The sequence below is a fragment of the Dendrobates tinctorius genome, unplaced genomic scaffold, assembly GCF_039654945.1.
Source record: "Dendrobates tinctorius isolate UK_male_01 unplaced genomic scaffold, ASM3965494v1 ptg000016l, whole genome shotgun sequence".
In the NCBI taxonomy this organism is placed as follows: domain Eukaryota; kingdom Metazoa; phylum Chordata; class Amphibia; order Anura; family Dendrobatidae; genus Dendrobates; species Dendrobates tinctorius.
The window spans coordinates 17,280,568-17,298,441 of NW_027361684.1; the positions used below are offsets into that span (position 1 = coordinate 17,280,568).

Consider the following 17,874-nt stretch of genomic DNA (forward strand, 5'->3'; position numbering starts at 1 on the left):
GGGGCCTTTGAGTCCACATTCATCGCGCAGTCCCCCCTGGCGGTGGGCAAGATAGCACTTTATAGACGTTTCATTGATGACCTGTTCATTATTTGGACTGGTTCTGCATCAGAAGCAATTGAATTCACCCAGTCCCTGAACCAAAATACATGGGGACTCACATTTTCCTCTGATTTGTCCACCACAGGTATCCAATTTCTGGATCTAATGATTAATGTCAACCAATATGGTGGAATTTCAACATCAACTCATTTCAAAAGAGTTGATGTCAACAGCTACCTTAATTTTTCCAGCGGCCATCTCCCTAAATGGATCTTGAATATTCCCTACAGGCAATATTATAAAGGGGTAATAGACATATTATATGTGGAGGCCAAATATATATAGAGAGTGTGGCCATAAAGGAAGATCAATAATATAAATCATATATCATGATCCACATAATTAAGGCAGGACAAATGCAGGACAACTGCACATTTACTAGAAATTACCAAAAAAAGAAGCAGTCAAAAATCCATAAAATTATAATGTTTATTGAAAATGGTAATAAAATATTGATAAATATGGACACACAGTACTTGGAAAGGGAGAGAAACAGCACATAGATGAACACAATGGTCATGAAGGGCCAACGAAGCTGCAAACACCCCGTCAGGATAATAGAATGCAGAGCTAGATAATATAGCTAATGGAAGTCAAGGGGATATAAAGACTATATAATATAACAAATCTTATAGCAAGTGCTACTGTCCTTCATAGGAAACATTCCCTGACAAAAAACGCACAAATGGAATTAGTGCATAATGAGCATCATAGCGATAACATGAAGAGACTGCATTGCTATACCTGTAGTACGGGGGGAGGCAGCAGGGTCGGTCCTGTCCCCGACGCGCGTTTCGGAGCTGAAGGGCTCCTTCCTCAGGGGGCGTGGAGAGTAGCGTGACCATCGGGCTTTATATGACGCGCCCGCCGGAAGTCATCAAGGCGCGCGCCACCCATCATTGGCCAGCTGGTTCAGTGCTGCGGTGGAGCCGGATGCACGCGGGCCCACGTGATCCAGCTCTCCGGGCAAAGAACGCCCACCGGCCAGACGACGGGTAGTGCGCACGCGCATAGAAGATGACAGGCTAGAGCCGCCATATTTAAAAAGGGCAAAGGATAGGGCAAACAAAGTAAATATAAATGTGGATAATGACTAAGTATTTTGTAGAGTATAGCAAATACAACGTTAGATGACAGACCAGTAGCCAAATAATATAGATGAAAGATAAATTAAAATTAAATATATGGCACTGGCCTATACAAATAGCAAATGGTCTAAACCACAAAAAGATGGCCGCATATAAGGTGCAAGAATACACACAGATACGATGTAAATAGACAATTTTGGCTTATAATAAACCAGATTCAATGTTAGATCTATACTGTACGAAACCTAATCTCCATATAAAAGTACAATTATCAAGATTTACATACAGAGGGTTACTGTATAACAGAGTATAATAGCACCATCAAAACAGGCCACCCACACAAAGAAAATAAATGTATGGAGAAGTTACCCCATAGAAACCAAAAAAACTACAAAATACAAAAGAATTATCAGAAATATAATTACCACAAAAATACAAAATACGCTAAACTGTAATGTAGTATGGGAAGTAACAGATACATTATCACTGTAATATTAGCAATATATACTACCCCATATACACATATTAGATATATAAAATATATATTTTTTAGTAGACTGATAGATAGTACAAATATCTCAAATTGTATCAAGTTGAACAAAACAACAAGAATGTGGCATCCATTTAGCAGCTTTTTGTTGCCAGACGATCTACGAACTCTTTCACCAGTTCCAGATGACATCCAATCATGTTCAGAATACTATAATAATAAAACCAAAATTAAAAGAACAAATAGTAAAACCACAGTGCTCATAAATACCGACTCAAAATTACAACTATAAGTATGGGGCATAAGAAATATTCTCATTTAATCCACGTGGATGAATAGTGTCCAAAGTCCAAATCCATCTCGTTTCGGACCTCGCCAAACGATTGGACAATTTGCCACCCCTTATGTTAATATTAAGAGCTTCAATACCCCTTACTTTAAGGAGTGTAGCATTACACTGATGGAATTGCTTAAAGTGCCTGGGCAGGGTCTTTAAGCTTAATTCGTCATCACACGTGGCAGCAGCCTCAATACCCAGGACATGTTCCCTTGTGCGCACCTTCAACTGGCGTGTGGTCATCCCCACATAAATAAGTCCACAAGGGCAGGTAGCGTAATATATCACGTATCGAGTGGTACATGATATGCGCTGCTTGATAGAAAATGTCCTGGTATCATCATAATTGGTAAATGAGGTACTCCTCTCAATGTTAGGACAAGCTATACATCTACCACAGGGGAAACATCCATTTCTCATCGGTATATCATCCAAAAAAGTACGTAATGGACGATCAACATAGTGACTAGCCACCAGCTGATCACGTAAATTCCTTGCCCTTCTAAAAGTAATAGATGGATATTCCGGGAGGAATTTGTTCAAAATTGGGTCAACCGCAAGGATTGGCCAAGCCTTTCTCATTGCATCGTGCATCATCTTATGTTGGGGGTGAAAGGAAGTGATGAATCGAACAACATCACTCCCCTCCGTCCTATTGCGCCTCCCATATAGCAAATCATTACAACTCATATGTTTGGCACGTTGATAGGCCCTTTTAATACTCCGTCTACTGTATCCACGAGATAGAAAACGAGCTTTCAACTCATTAGCACGATATTCAAAGTCCATATCAGTGGAAAAGATACGACGGAGGCGTAAAAACTGCCCCACTGGAATAGCCTTAATAAGATGACGCGGGTGGCAAGATGAGGCATGAAGTAAGGTGTTACTAGATGTTTCCTTACGGTAAATATCCGTCTGAATAATGCCTTCAGTATCTTTTCTAATGGAGACATCCAAAAAATAAATCCTTGACAGATCCCAAGTCACAGTAAGCTTGATGTTAAGATCATTGTTGTTCAAATCAGATATAAATTGCAGAAGGTCGATGGAGCTGCCCTGAAAGATAAAGAAGATATCGTCGATATAGCGTGCCCACAATTGGACACGTTCGATCGACCCCTGTTTATCAGACAGGAAGAGGTCCCTTTCCCACAGCCCCAGGAAGAGGTTAGCATAGGATGGCGCAAAGGCCGCACCCATTGCGGTCCCCTGAAGCTGCAGGTAGAAGGACCCCTTGAACACAAAAAAATTGTGTGTGAGAGTGAACTCTAAAAGTTCCAAGATGAGGTCCCTAAGTCCCACCGAAAGTGTGGAAGTAGTCAAAAAGAATTTAACGGCACGTAGGCCATCAGTGTGTTTAATGTTAGTATATAGGGACTCAACATCAGTGGAAACAAGAAGAGAATCACTCTCCATACAGAGTCCATCGACCTTCCGCAATAGATCTCCAGTGTCCTTGAGGAAAGACGGGAGACTGGACACCAGCGGCTGAAGATGATGATCAATCCATTTATTAATATTCTCAAGGAAATTCCCTCGACCAGATATAATAGGTCTGCCCGGTGGTGACCTGATGTCCTTATGAATTTTAGGCAAGAGGTACAATGTGGCTATGGTGGGCTCTTTTACAGTAAGTGCCGCGGCCAATTGTTTGGTGACAATGCCGTTAATCACAGCCTTGTTGATAATCAAATCTAACTTGGCAACAAAGGCCGAGAGGGGATTATAAGTGACTTTTTTATAACACACCGAGTTGTTTAATTGACGTAATGCCTCCTTCTCGTACATTGCTATAGGCCAGATCACTACATTGCCCCCTTTATCAGCCGGTTTTAACAGCACATCTGGAAGATTTTGAAGATACTTGAGCCTCACCCTTTCATCTTTAGTCAGATTGTCAACTCTGCCATACTTAGGAATTTTCCTAAATTCATCAGTCACCACACGTACAAAAAGGTCTATACTCGGACATGATGTAAATGGGGGGAATTTCACTGATCTCAACCGAATAGAGGGCGGGACCTTACCTCCCTCATCATCATGCTCAGCCGCTAGCGTCTCCAAGGTTCTTATTGCCTCCTGCTCCTCTTCTGTGGGAAAAAGACATTGGAGATCATTATTGAAAAAATATCTTTTAAACAACAATGATCTAGCAAATAAATTGAGATTCCGGCGGGCGCGTCATATAAAGCCCGATGGTCACGCTACTCTCCACGCCCCCTGAGGAAGGAGCCCTTCAGCTCCGAAACGCGCGTCGGGGACAGGACCGACCCTGCTGCCTCCCCCCGTACTACAGGTATAGCAATGCAGTCTCTTCATGTTATCGCTATGATGCTCATTATGCACTAATTCCATTTGTGCGTTTTTTGTCAGGGAATGTTTCCTATGAAGGACAGTAGCACTTGCTATAAGATTTGTTATATTATATAGTCTTTATATCCCCTTGACTTCCATTAGCTATATTATCTAGCTCTGCATTCTATTATCCTGACGGGGTGTTTGCAGCTTCGTTGGCCCTTCATGACCATTGTGTTCATCTATATGCTGTTTCTCTCCCTTTCCAAGTACTGTGTGTCCATATTTATCAATATTTTATTACCATTTTCAATAAACATTATAATTTTATGGATTTTTGACTGCTTCTTTTTTTTGGTAATTCCTACAGGCAATATTGGAGAGTCCGAAAAAATTGCACCAAGGATAGTGACTTCTTAAAAGAGGCAAAAATTCTAGAAGACCGGTTTATTGACAAAGGTTATCCTAAAAAACTTTTGAAGTATGCCTTCACTAGGGCCAACAACTTTTCTCAGAAGGATTGTATTGAGAAAATCAGAAATAGAAGTATCGCTCCACAAAAGAAGGCTGAGCCTGCGGATTTTGCGAGATGGGGTCTGATTACCACTTTTAATAGGTCTCACGCCCGCATTCGCAATTTAGTAAAAAAATATTGGTTCATTTTGAAAGGCGATCCCATTTTGTCAAATCATATACCGGCTCAGCCCATGACAATCTTTAGGAAGAATCGGACCCTCCGTAACTTTGTGGCTCCAAGTAACACTTCCATCAGACATTCATCTTCACTAACCACGTATGGTTCTCAGAACCCAGGCTGTTTTGCCTGCAGAACCCCCAAGTGTCTCTGTTGCACCTCCATTTTGAATGGGGTGCAACATTTTAAATCTCACACTACTGGTTCATCTTTTAAAATCAATAGCCACGTCAACTGTCAGTCAAATTTTGTCATCTACTTAATTGAATGTGACTGTGGGTTGCAATATGTTGGCAGAACCATTCAATCAATGCATAATAGAATGAATAAACACCGCCAAAATATAAAAAATGGGTACCTGTTGCACAGCTTATTATCCAAACACTTTTTGTTTACACACAATAAGGATCCCAGTGCGCTGAAACTTATAATTATAGAACATATTAGAGATGACGTCACTAACCGCTATGAGAGTTTAATCAGGAGGGAAAGTTTTTAGATTTTCAAATTAGGGACACTAGCACCAGAGGGGTTAAATCTCACAATTGAGAAACCCTTCTGATATTTCTCCTTTGTTTCACCCATCTTGCTGCTTTTATTATAGTTTATCCCCTTTTTTTACTATTTATATGGATTGCTCACTGTACGTGTTATGTCCAAATTTTACTTTGTTTTTATTTTATGTACTTAGTTTGTTCCTACTCCATGTACCATGTTCCTATTGTATTCCATGTACTTTGTATTTACTGTTGCCATGATGTTTTAATTAACAGCCATTTTTCATTGGCTATTATTCTTTTAAATACCTGCCCCCCCATGTGATCTGTACTACCACCTGAGGAAGACAGATTAGTCTGTTGAAACGCGTTGTGGACTGCAATAAAGAAGCTTTTAACCATTTTCTCCCCTTTTTTGTGCTCCATCTTGACCGGGTCTGCATTTTGAACTAACGCGTCTAGGACCCTGTTATCCATACCTAGTGGGTCCTCTATCAAGGATCCCACTGACCGTCTCATAGAGAGCCTAGCTCGCTCAGTATTTGAGGCATCAGGTTCAGCACTCTCCCCCTCATCTGCGGCAACCTGGGTAGCAAAGGCCATGATGGCTTGGTCAGAATCATTGAACAGAGCCCTGCAGGGCATGGACCTACCAGCAGAGGTATCAGAGATCGCAAATCAGATCACTTTGGCTGGGGACTACCTAATTAATGCATCTTTAGTTGCGGCCAACTGCACGACTCTCGTTGCGGTGAATGCGATCTCCATTAGGAGGGCTTTATGGTTGAGGACATGGCGGGCAGACACAACTTCCAAGAAATCCCTGACTTCCTTGCCTTATCAGAGCGGTCGCCTGTTCGGGGAGATGTTGGATCAGCTTATCTCTGATTCCACAGGTGGAAAGAGCAGTTTCCTCCCTCAACAAAGGGTTAAACAGCTGTTTCGCCACCAACCTCAGACACGGTTTTGGTCATTTCGCAACCCCGGATGGGCTGCAGCGACCAATCCCGCTGCTTCAGGTCGTCCCAGCCAGGACAGGATCGGCAGGTCTCATAGAGCCAACCCGTTGGGGAGAATGTGTACCCACCAGCCCAGATCAAGAGGACCTAGGTCCCAGAGATCTGCAGCCAAATGACTCGAGGCAATCTCAAGGCGACTTCAGCAAGGTAGGCGGCCGCCTGCTTTGATTTCGCCATGCCTGGCTCTCCGTCTCACACGACACATGGGTAACGGAGCTGGTGTCCTCGGGGTACAAGATAGAATTCATCAAATACCCCCCAAGACGGTTTTTTCTTTCCCGTCCTCCAAAAGTAATCGCCCGAGCAAGGGCTTTACTCAAGGCCATACAATTACTCCAGCACAACGGAGTCATTGTTCCCGTTTCGGAGAACGAAAAATATCAGGATTTCTACTCCAACCTGTCCACGGTGCCCAAAAAGGATGGGGCCGTCAGGCCCATTCTGGATCTAAACTTGTTCAGGAGCTTTATCAGGATCAGACATTTCCGAATGGAGTCTCTCCGTTCAGTTATATCTGCCATGGGGCGGGGAGAATACTTGGCCTCTATCGACATCCAAGACGCCTACCTACACATCCCCATTTTTCCCCCGCACCAAAGGTTTCGGCGCTTCACCATCAACGGCCTACACTTTCAGTTCGCAGCACAGCCCTTCGGGTTGGCAACCTGTTGTGAGTTCATTCTCCCCTTCACCTTTGATGTCTGATGAACTCCCTCTGCTGGTGAAGAGAGGTAGTGAAATTGATTGGGATGGGAAGAACCTGTCATCTGAACAGGCGGAGTGTGATTGGACATCTGGAATTTCTGAGTGGATATAAGGCAGCCGACGCCCTGCAGGGCTGCTGGTGATCCTTTCTGCTCTGAGCTCTTGTATTCAGCTTAGTTCCTGTCTACTAAAAGCTAAGTTTTTGCCCTGCTATTATTCCATGAGATTTTGTCTGGTTTCCTTAGTGTTTGTATTCAGCCAGTCCTGGTTGGGACTGGCTGAATTCCATTTTTGTCTCTGATCAGTTGATCTCTTTGCTCTGTTTTCAGAATATACCTGAGTGCTGATATAGTGATTTTGAAGTCTAGCGACTTCAGGGCCTTTTTCCCTATCAGACGGTTGGGACATTTTTGGTAGGGTTTTTTGCGGATTGCAGCCAGCACCTTTTCTGACCTGTCCTATCTAGTTAGTTGGGCCCCATCATTTGCTCAGACTGTCTTTCTGTCTGTGTTTGTGTTTTCATCTGTTTTTCACCTACAATACATGTTGGGGGCTGTCTATTGCTTTGGGGTCTGCTCTGGGGCAGTTTAGATTTCCCCTTTCCTTCTTTAGGCTTATGTAGTTCTCCGGCTGTGACGAGGGGTCTACGGCACCGTAGGAACCCCCCACGGCTACTGTTAGTTGTGGTGTATAGGATCAGGGGTCTGCAATCCGATAGCTACCAACCTCTCCGGTTTTCTGGACTTAGCTTGTATTTTTGTTTTCTCCTCCTCCGGTGACTCATTCATAACAGAATCACCAGCCATACCGCAGATTCTAGGGTGCTCAATAGCAGGAGAGAATTGTAAAAAAAAAAAGTGTCAGAATTTTTTTTTTTTGGTGTATATTTTTTCCTCTATTTCTCTGAGGCCGTAGGGGGAATTTTTCTCAATGGAGATTAAGCAATTGTCTGATCGTGTGGAGCAGCTTACTGCTGAAGTGCGGGGAATTTCCACCTATCTTGCTCATTCACATGCTGCTGAACCAAAGATCCCTACTCCTGATGTGTTTTTTGGGGATCGGTCTAAATTTCTGAATTTTAAGAATAATTGTAAATTATTTTTTGCCTTGAAGCCTAACTCATCGGGGAGCTCCGCGCAGCAGGTTAAAATTGTCATCTCTTTGCTGCGCGGCAATCCCCAGGATTGGGCGTTTTCTTTGAAACCTGATGATCCAATTCTGACTGATGTGAACACATTTTTTCAGGCCTTGGGGTTGTTGTATGATGAACCTAATGCTATTGATCAGGCTGAAAAGGCCCTGTTGGCATTGAGCCAGGGTCAGGATTCTGCAGAGTTGTACTGTCAAAAATTCCGAAAGTGGGCGGTCCTTACTACTTGGAATGATGGTGCCTGGGAAGCTCTCTTTCGGAAGGGTTTGTCAGAAACCGTAAAAGATACTATGGTGGGATTTCCTGTTCCTTCTGGTATTGACGATTCTATGTCATTAGCCATTCAGGTTGATCGGCGTTTGCGTGAACGCAAAACTGCATGAGAGGTGTTGCCACCTGTTGAACAAATGTCTGAACCTATGCAATGTGATAGAGTTTTGTCTAGGGCGCAAAATCAGGAGTTCAGAAGGCGTAATAAGCTGTGTTTTTTCTGTGGAGATGCCTCTCATATTATTTCTGTCTGCCCTAAACGAGAGAAACGTTTTGCACACACATTTGCTGTGGGTGGTGTTCAACCTAAGTTTCTTCTGGCAATTACTCTGATCTGCTCCCTGTCCACATTTTCCGCCAAGGCTTTTGTGGATTCGGGAGCAGCTCTGAACCTGATGGACTTGGATTTTGCTAAACATTGTGGGTTTCCTATGACACCTCTGCGGACGCCTATCCCTTTGAGGGGTATTGATGCTACTCCTTTGGCGAAGAATAAACCTCAGTTTTGGACCCAGGTGGTAATGCGGGTCGCCCCAGACCATCAAGAAAATTGCAGATTTTTGGTGTTGCATAATTTGCATGATACCATCGTTCTGGGGTTTCCCTGGTTGCAAATCCATAATCCAGTTTTGGATTGGAAATCTGTGTCTGTGGCGAGTTGGGGTTGTCGGTGTGCCCTTAGTGACGCTCCTATTTTCTCCACCTCTCCCCAGTCGCATGATATTCCTGACTATTTGGCTGATTTTTATGATGTATTTAGTGAGAATGAGTCTGCGTCTTTGCCTCCTCATAGGAGTTATGACTGTGCAATTGAGCTGAGCCCTGGGTGTAAATTTCCCAAGGGTCGACTTTTCAATTTATCTGTACCCGAGCACGAGGCTATGCGATCCTATATTAAGGAGTCGTTGGAGAAGGGTCATATTAGACCATCCTCTTCACCCTTAGATGCTGGGTTTTTTTGTGGCCAAGAAAGATGGTTCATTAAGGCCTTGTATTGACTATTGTTCCCTCAACAAAATTACATTTAAATATCAGTATCCGTTACCCCTGATTTCTGATTTATTCTCCAGAGTTAAAGGTGCTTGCTGGTTTACCAAGCTTGACCTCAGGTTGGCGTATAATCTTATTCGCATTAAGCAGGGGGATGAATGGAAGACGGCGTTTAATACTCCGGAGGGACATTTTGAGTACCTGGTGATGCCTTTTGGGCTCACTAATGCCCCTTCTGTCTTCCAGTGCTTCATGAATGATATTTTCCGAGACTTTGTGGATAAATTTTTGATCATCTATCTGGATGATATTTTGATCTTTTCCAAGGATTGGGACTCTCATGTGGAACATGTTCGGACTGTGTTCCGGATTTTGAGGGAGAATTCCCTGTATGTCAAGGGATCGAAATGCCTTTTTGGTGTACAGAGGATTTCATTTTTGGGATTTATTTTGTCTCCGTCAACTATTGAAATGGACCCGGCCAAGGTACAGGCCATTTATGATTGGGTTCAGCCCACTTATTTGAAGGTCCTCCAGAAGTTTTTGGGTTTTGCTAATTTTTATCGTAAATTTATAGCTAATTTTTCTGGTATTGCCAAACCATTGACTGATTTGACTAAGAAGGGGGCTGATGTGCTGAATTGGTCTCCGGAGGCTGTTTCTTCTTTTCAGGAGCTGAAGCGAAGGTTCACTTCTGCTCCGGTTTTGCGTCAACCTGATGTCTCACTCCCGTTTCAGGTAGAGGTGGACGCTTCTGAGATTGGTGCAGGAGCTGTTTTGTCCCAAAAAGATCCTGTAACATCTAAAATGAATCCCTGTGCTTTCTTTTCCCGAAAGTTCTCCCCATCCGAACGTAACTATGATGTGGGGAATCGGAAACTGTTAGCCATGAAATGGGCATTTGAGGAGTGGAGACATAGGTTGGAGGGAGCTAAACATCAAGTCGTGGTCCTTACTGACCACAAGAATTTGATTTACCTGGAGTCGGCCAAACACTTGAATCCTAGACAGGCTAGGTGGGCCTTGTTTTTCACACGTTTTGATTTTGTGGTCTCTTTTCTTCCGGGCACTAAGAATGTCAAGGCAGACGCCCTCTCTAGGAGTTTCTTTGGTGATTCTCTTATTGTGACCAAGCCTGCTGCCATCTTAGGTGAGGGGGTAGTTCTTTCTGCCATCTCGCCCGATTTGAGACATGCTCTGGAAGAGTTTCAGGAGGACAAATCTGAGCGTTGTCCCAGTGGAAAGTTGTATGTTCCTGACCAGTGGAGGAAGAGAGTGATGTCTGAAGTTCATTGCTCTGCATTGGCTGGTCATCCAGGTATTTTTGGTACTAGAGATCTGGTGAGTCGCTCTTTTTGGTGGCCCGCCTTGTCTCGTGATGTCAGGAATTTTGCGCAGTCCTGTGGGACTTGCTCCCGGTCTAAACCTTGTTCTCGCTCTAGTGGGTTGTTGATGCCTTTGCCGGTGCCCAAGAGGCCATGGACCCATATTTCAATGGATTTTATCTCTGATATGCCTGTCTCTCAGAGAATGACTGTTATTTGGGTGATTTGTGATAGATTCTCTAAGATGGTCCATCTTGTACCACTCCCTAAGTTGCCATCTGCCTCTGAGTTGGTGCCCTTGTTTTTGCAACAGGTGGTTCGCTTGCACGGGATTCCTGAGAACATTGTATCTGACAGAGGAGTTCAGTTTGTTTCTAGATTTTGGAGGACTTTCTGTTCCAAGCTGGGAATTCAGTTGTCCTTCTCCTCTGAGTTTCACCCTCAGACCAATGGGCAGACGGAGAGAACAAACCAGACTTTGGAGTCGTATTTGAGATGTTTTATTTCGGCTGATCAGGATGATTGGGTTTCATTTTTGCCCTTGGCCGAATTTGCTTTAAATAATAGAGCTAGTTCTGCCACTTTGATGTCACCTTTTTTTCGTAACTTTGGGTTTCATCCTCGATTTTCTTCAGTGCAGGTGGAGCCTTCTGCCTGCCCAGGTGTTGACACTGTGGTGGAGAGAATGCACCAGATCTGGGACCAAGTGGTGAATAAGTTGTCTCTCTCCCAGGAAAAGGCCCAGCGGTTTTCCAATCGGCATAGGACCATTGGTCCCCAGTTTAAGGTGGGTGATATGGTTTGGTTGTCATCAAAAAATATGGCTATGAAGGTGGCTTCTCCTAAGTTTAAGCCTAGATTTATTGGACCATACAAGATTTTGGAGATTATTAATCCGGTCTCTTTTCGGTTGGCTCTTCCTGTCACATTTAAGATTCATAATGTGTTCCATAAGTCCTTGTTGAAGAGGTTTGTTGAACCAGTAGTTCCTGGGGTGGCACCTCCTGACCCTGTATTGGTTGAAGGTAACATGGAGTATGAGGTAGAGAAGATACTGGATTCCCGTCTGGCTAGACGGAGACTCCAGTATTTGGTTAAGTGGAAGGGTTATGGTCAGGAGGATAATTCCTGGGTCTCTGCCTCTGATATTCATGCCGAAAGATTGGTGCGTGCCTTTCATCGGGCTCACCCTGATCGCCCTGGTGGCATGGATGAGGGTTCGGTGACCCCTCCTCAAGGGGGAGGTACTGTTGTGAGTTCATTTTTCCCTTCACCAGTGAGGTCTGATGAACTCCCTCTTCTGGCGAAGGAAGGTAGTGAGGCTGATTACCAAACAGCTGAGCAGGTAGATGATGACTGGGTCACAGGAACTGATGACTGGATATAAGGCAGCCGACGCCCTGCTGCCTTGCTGGTGATTTTCCTGCTGGATTCTTGGAGACCAGTCTGATTTCTGCTTCTCAAAGCTAAGTTTTGCTCTGCTTTTTGTACACGTTAGTTCTGGTTTTGTTTGCCTTGTTTTTTGGAGTTCAGCCATCCCCGGCCGGGGGTGAGCTGAATTCCATTTTTGTCTCTGATCTGTTGATCTCTGGCTCTGTCTTCAGAATATACCTGAGTGCTGATATAGTCTTTTTGAAGCCTAACGACTTCAGGGCCTGTTTTTCCTATCAGTCTGTTGGTACATTTTTGGATAGGGTTTTTGCGGATTGCAGACAGCAGCTTTTCTATCCTGTCCTATTTAGTTAGCTTGGGCCCCATCATTTGCTCAACCTATCTTTCTATCTGTGTTAGTGTTTTTCATCTTCCTTCACAGTCATATGTTGGGGGCTGCCTATTGCTTTGGTGTCTGCTCTGGGGCAGTTTAGATTTCTCCTTTCTGTCTTTAGGCTAATTTAGTTCTCCGGCTGTGATCGAGGGGTCTAGGGCACCGTAGGAACCCCCCACGGCTACTGCTAGTTGTTGTGGATAGGTTCAGGGGTCTGCAATCCGATAGCTGCCAACTTCTCTGGTTTTCTGGACTTAGCTATTATTTTTGTTTTTTCCTCCTTCGGTGCCTCATCCATATCAATCGTCCTTATCCTTTCTGTTCCAGGAATGCTACCAATCTGCAGGTGAAGACTTTCAGGGAGTCTCCCACTTGGTACCTCCTTATAGGGCGCCCCTGGACGCTTGGGACCTTAACCTGGTCCTAAGTGTTCTTCAAGAGGCTCCATTTGAACAGTCACAGGAGGTGTCTTTAGCCTACCTTCCTTGGAAGGTAGTATTTCTTGTGGCAATAACGTCAATCAGGCGGGTCTCAGAGCTGGCAGCTCTATCCTGCCAAGCTCTGATTCTGGTCTTCCACAAAGATAAGGTGGTTCTCAGACCAGCCCCTCCTTTTCTGCCGAAGGTCGTCTCCTCGTTTCACATTAATGAGGATATTGTCTTGCCCTCTTTTTGTCCAGCACTGGTACACTGTGTGGAAAAGGCCCTGCATACACTGGACCTGGTGAGAGCTCTCAGGAGGTACGTGTCGCGGACGGCACCCTTCCGTCAGACAGACACGCTGTTCGTGCTTCCCGAGGGGCACAGGAAGGGACTCGCTGCCTAAAAAATCGACCATAGCCAGATGGATTCGTTTGACTATTCAGGAGTCTTACCGCATCAGAGGCACACCAGTTCCAGCAGGGATCAGAACGCACTGTACTCGAGCGCTTCGGCACCACGCATCGGCGGAAAAGGTTTGCAAGACTGCAACCTGGTCCAGCTTGCACACATTCACAAAGCACTACAATATCCATACTCAGACTTAATCAGATGCGAGTCTGGGTAGAAGGATTCTCCAAGCAGCAGTGGTGCACCTTTAGACAGAAGGTGCATGTAGCTTGGATCGGAGAGTCAACTTCCCACCCAGAGACTGCTTTAGGACGTCCCACAGTACCTGTGTCCCCCAATGAGGCGAAGGAGAAACATGGATTTTTGTGATAAACTCACCATAAAATCCTTTTCTCCGAGACGCTCATTGGGGGACACAGCACCTACCCTGTTAGCCAAGTTGGCTTCTGTTTTGTTTAATATACCTTTTTGGATGATATTAGGGTGGTGTTTTTTCTAGACATGTTGTTACCTGCATTAAGGTTGATATTGTCTGATTTTTGTTTGATCTACTGCTTTTGCACCCAACTGATTCCGCCCGCAACCGGTGCGAGGGTGTATACTGCGGAGGAGGAGCTAACCTTTTTTTTCACTTAGTGTCGGCTGTTGTGAGTTCATTTTCCCCTTCACCATTGAGGTCTGATGAACTCCCTCTTCTGGTGAAGGAAGGTAGTGAGGCTGAATACAAAGCACCTGGGTATGATGATGATGACTGGGTGACGGGAATTGCTGACTGGATATAAGCCAGCCGACGCCCTTCTGCCTTGCTGGTGATCTCTCTGAAGGATTCTAGGAGACCAGTCTGATTCCTGCTCCTCAAAAGCTAAGTTTTTCTGCTCTGCTTTTTGCATTTGTGTTCTGTTTTGCTTTGCCTTGTTTTTTCTGGATTTCTGCCATTCCCTGCATGGGTGAACTGAATTCCTTTTTGCTCTGTCTTCAGAAAATACCTGAGTGCTGATATAGTCTTTTTGAAGCCTTGCGTCTTCAGGGCCTTTTTCCCTATCAGCCTGTTGGCCCTTGTTTTGATAAGGTTTTTGGCGGATTGCAGACAGCAGCTTTTCTATCCTGTCCTATCTAGTTATCTTGGGCCCCATCATTTGCTCTGCCTATCTTTCTATCTGTGTAAGTGTTTTTTCATCTTGCTTCACCGTCATTATATGTTGGGGGCTGTCTATTGCTTTGGGGTCTGCTCTGGGGCAGTTTAGATTTCCCTGTCTTTAGGCTATGTAGTTCTCCGGCTGTGATCGAGGGGTCTAGGGCACCGTAGGAACCCCCCACGGCTACTGCTAGTTGTTGTTGATAGGTTCAGGGGTCTGCAATCCGATAGCTGCCAACTTCTCTTGTTTTCTGGACTTAGCTAGTATTTCTGTCTTTGCCTCCTACGGTGACTCATTCATAACAGTCAGCCTCCAGGTGGCAGTAACATACACCCACAGTACCTGTGCCCCCAATGAGCGTCTCTGAGAAAAGGATTTTAAGGTGAGTTTATCACAAAAATACATGTTTTATCAGAATATTTAGAATTGAGAGTCCTCAATGGTTGATACCTTTTAATGGCTAACTGAAAAGATGGTAACAAGTTGCAAGCTTTCGAGACTACACAGGTCTCTTCATCAGGCTAGACATGTTTTATCAGTATCTTTTTTTCAGATGTATGTATGTGTATGTATATGCGTCTTTATATGATATATACACACGCAATGCAAAAAGTAAAAAAAAAAAATAACATTAACAGAAATAAACACTTGAAATAGATCACTCTTTTTGTAATGACTCTATATAATATATGAGATTCACTTTTCAGTTTTTGTATTGAAGAACTGAAATAATTGAACTTTTTGATTATATTCTATTTTTGTGAGAAGCACCTGTACATATTCTGCTAACTTGTTATTTTGGGTTAGAAGGTTTTCTACCCGTCTACGTCCTATTGATTTTGAATTAAATTAATCTTGCTTTACTCATCTGGATGGAAGTTTTCACCGTGGGACTTGTAAAAGATAGACAGATATTATATGTAAAGTGTATTCAAAAATATGCAAACCTTCAAATATCACTGAAAGTTTACCAGACAACAATCCTTGTTAGAAGGTCAGACATTGACTTGTCGGGTGGTAACCTCTGATAAGTGGCTTTCGCAAGGCAGCTTTCTTTTTCTTAAAGGAAAAGTAATTTGAATACATTTTTCCCAGGGAGGCTTTCCTTGCCACTTGATAACAGCTTGGTGGTCTCCATACACACGTGAAAGCTGCCTGTGCTCCATTGAAGCAGCAGAAACAAAGTGATCTGCTTTCAGCATAGAAGAGAGCACAGTTTGGGCCAACGGCGCTGACGTGACACTAGCCCAGACTGTCAATGAGAGGCACACCTCCACCTGACAAGTGGGAAGCCAGGAGGAGGCTGGGCAATGGTGCACCCCAAAGCCTATTTTCATCTTCCTTTCATTTATGATAAGTGTCACTTTGAGGTAATAATTCTGCAACACTTCAACGGATCCCACTGATTCTGAGATTGTTTTTTGTGACATATTGCACTTTGTTAGTGGTAAATTTAGGACGATATTTTATGCATTTGTGAAAATATAGGACATTTCACAAGAATGTCGCAATTTTCAAACTTTTATTTTTTATGCCCTCAAATCAGAGTTATGTCGCACAAATTACTTACTAAATAGCATTTCCCACACGTCTACTTAACATCTGCATAATTCTTTAACTTTTGTTTATGTTCAGCGATGTCTCATTTCCAGCAAAATTTACAAAACCATTTTTTTAGGGACTACCACACATTTGAAGTCACTTTGAGAGGTCAATATGAGAGAAAATACCAACAAGTGACACCATTCTAAAAACTGCACCCCTCAAGGTGCTCAAAACCACATTCAAGTGGTTTATTGGTGCTTCACAGGAATTAAAGTAATGTGGAAGGAAGAAATGAAAAATTGTTATTAATTATTTTAGGTTCAATTTTTGTTTTTGTTGTCGCAAGGGTAATGCCAATACCCCATGTGTGAGGGAAAACTTCTGTTTGGTGCATGGCAGGGCTTGGAAGGAGCACCGTTTGACGTTTAGAATGCAAAATTGGCTGGAATCGATGGTGGATGCCATGTTGCATTTCCAGAGCCCCTGATGTGCCTAAACGGTGGAAACACCCCACAAGTGAACCTATTTTGGAAACTAGACTCCTTCAGACACTTATCTAGAGGGGTGGTGAGCACCTTGAAACCCCTATGTGCGTCACAGAATTTTATAACTTTGAGCCATGAAAATAAAAAAGTCACATTATTCCCATAAAAATGTTTTTAGTCCAAAATTTTTTATATGTACAAGGATAACAGGAGAAAATGGACAACAATATTTGTTGTGAAATTTCTCACGATAAGAATGATACACCCCATATGTAGTGGAAAACTATTGTTTGGACACACTAACGAGCTCCAAAATGAAGGAGCGCAGACTTTGATGGAATGGTCTGCGGGTGCCATATTGTATTTGGAGAGCCCCTGATGTGCTTAAACAGTGGAAATCCCCCACAAGTGACCCCATTTTTGAAAACTACACCCCTCATCCCTCAGGGAATTATACAGAGGCATATAGTTTTATAGTTATGATTTTAATGCTTTTGAATTTACTGGTGTATAAATTTATAATGTGGTAATATGCATACGTTGTGCGGAGTACATCAGATTATAAAAGTGAGCTATGCTAACAGTGTAAAACCAAGTTTTATCAATTTATGGACGTGTGATACACTGTGAAGCAATCCTTGCTACAAAGGCCAGGTTTCACAGTGGCAAATTGTGTCCTTGCGAATTCCTCTCTTATAGCATACTTTGCACATTTTTTGTGTACTTCCCTTCTTCACTGTTTGGGGAACCTCACCGGAAAAAATGTTGACCTGGTACGATACAGGCAACATCAGTATCAGAAGTACTGGGACCCTCACCTTCCTGACTTCCAAACATTAGGGCCTTGATGACTACAGTTAGGTCCATATATATTTGGACAGAGACAACATTTTTCTAATTTTGGTTCTAGACATTACCACAATGAATTTTAAACAAAATAATTCAGATGCAGTTGAAGTTCAGACTTTCAGCTTTCATTTGAGGGTATCCACATTAAAATTGGATGAAGGGTTTAGGAGTTTCAGCTCCTTAACATGTGCCACCCTGTTTTTAAAGGGACCAAAAGTAATTGGACAATTGACTCCAAGTCTATTTCGTGGACAGGTGTGGGCAATCCCTTCGTTATGTCATTCTCAATTAAGCAGATA

At 43.4% G+C, this 17,874-nt stretch overlaps 1 long non-coding RNA gene across 1 annotated transcript in view; it reads right to left on the reverse strand.

Moving 5' to 3' along the window:
* Window positions 1–517: 517 nt before the first annotated feature.
* The window catches only part of LOC141080370 (uncharacterized), a 29,657-nt gene continuing 12,300 nt past the window's right edge, over window positions 518–17,874 (reverse strand). Inside the window, exons 2-3 of the long non-coding RNA XR_012228891.1 lie at window positions 4,048–4,110; window positions 518–1,890 (exon numbers count right to left, since the gene is read on the reverse strand). This is a non-coding gene — a long non-coding RNA (uncharacterized lncRNA). The remainder of the gene's footprint in view (window positions 1,891–4,047; window positions 4,111–17,874) is intronic.